Source organism: Otolemur garnettii, unplaced genomic scaffold (assembly GCF_000181295.1).
Source record: "Otolemur garnettii isolate 467f Iridium unplaced genomic scaffold, OtoGar3 scaffold00001, whole genome shotgun sequence".
Lineage (NCBI taxonomy): Eukaryota > Metazoa > Chordata > Mammalia > Primates > Galagidae > Otolemur > Otolemur garnettii.
In genome coordinates, this window is record NW_003852396.1 from 41,661,470 (window position 1) to 41,663,283 (window position 1,814).

Here is a 1,814-nt window from a genome sequence, read left to right on the forward strand (position 1 = left end):
TCCACTGTGACTCAGAGTAAACCAATAAAACCACGTTGGAATACAATTTATTTTACCTAATAAAGATGAACATGTGCAAGATCTATGATCCAACAACCTCTCTCTTAGATACAGGAAAACTTTTATACACTTAGACCAGAAGTATATAAAAATATTGAAAATAGCATTCTTCATCAAAGGACTGGAAACAACACAAATGTCTGTCAACAATCTAATGGATAGTGCTTGCTTTGGCAGCACATATCCTAAAATTGGAACGATACAGAGAAGATGAGCGTGGCTCCTGCACGAGGATGACACACAAATTCGTGAAGCATTCCATATCTTTGTTAACCAGTTTGATGAAAATATTTCAAATTGTATATAAAACCAGCACATTGTACCCCATGACTGCAGTAATGTACACAGTGATGATTTAATTTAAAAAAATCTAATGGATAAACAAGTTGATTTCTATCTTTACCATGGAATACTATACATCAATGAAGATGACAAACTCTACCTACATGCAGCAGCGTGAATGAATCTCATTTATAATGCTGAATAGAAAAAAAGGCACAGGAAAATACATGCAGTATGATTCCATACTTCCATATGAAGTCTTCCATATAAAATTCAAAAGAATCAACACTAAAGAAAGGATTATTTAGGAATGCATGGTGCAAGTATGAAGGAAAGCACAACAATAATTATCACAAAAAATTAAAGGTGTGGTTTCCTATGGAAGAGGAAGAAATAATGATGATTACAGAGGAACTCACACAACTTCTAAGTTGCAGGCAATTTTCTATTTCTTACCCCAAGTAGAGATCGTACCGGTGTTCATTTAATTATAATTCATTAAAATGTACACATCCATTTATACAGTCCTCTGTAGGTATGCCATTTCATAATTTTTGAAAGAAAAATCAGGTTACAGAGCAATATGATCTCACTTAATTTTCATATTTAATAATAAGCACATATAAGTAGAGAAATTCTGGAATACAAAATAAATTGCTTTATTTATGGTACCTTAACTCTGGGGTTTGGGTTTTAAGTCTATAAGATAATCAGAGGCTGTATTATTTGAATTTTTACCAGAAGCACATAGCACATATTCCTTTATAATTAATTAAAACATCTAGGAAAAGTATGCCAGGAAATACGCACCAGGTATTGCGGCTAGCCAACTTCATCCACATAATTCAAATTGAACATTTCTATAAAATTTCATATTCCTTGCCTGAGTTGTTAAGAATCAGATTTCAAAGAACAATTAAAGCCCTTAAGGAAAACCTATTACACAAGCACAACCAAAATTCTGGTGTTGACAATAACTCTGACATTCCCACCGTCACATCATATCGCAGTCAGATTTTGCCTCTTATAAATTCTTAGCTTCTTTAGACAACATCCTAGAGCTTCTTCCAAATATAACAAGAGCCCAAACTTCCAAAATTTACACGAACATCTTGTAGCTTTCCATAAGCACGAACAAGACAGTAGAAGGGTGTGGCAAGTGTCAAATTTGTAAACACAGATTAAACCTCACACATCACCTCCGAGTTTAATCAGTTTTAAGAAGAATCCCATCATCTCATCTGTAACTACCTAATTTAACAAATGGGACTGTTTTATACCACAAAAAATTTTACAGTTGCGTTTATATTAATAATATATAACTTCTGCTTCCTAGCTATATTCTCACCAGCATTTTCTTCTCTTTTTTCATTAAAGAACACCATGCCAAGCATTTCTATTTATAATACCAAAACTCCATTCTTCAGCTACCCCACATAGCAGAGGGGAGCAACCACGAACAGCTACAGTTT

General features: G+C 33.7%; 1 non-coding gene across 1 annotated transcript; it reads left to right on the plus strand.

Moving 5' to 3' along the window:
• Positions 1–221: 221 nt before the first annotated feature.
• On the plus strand, positions 222–328 carry LOC111724449. Its single transcript, XR_002772750.1, has one exon. It is a non-coding gene; the product is annotated as a U6 spliceosomal RNA (small nuclear RNA).
• Positions 329–1,814: the final 1,486 nt, after the last annotated feature.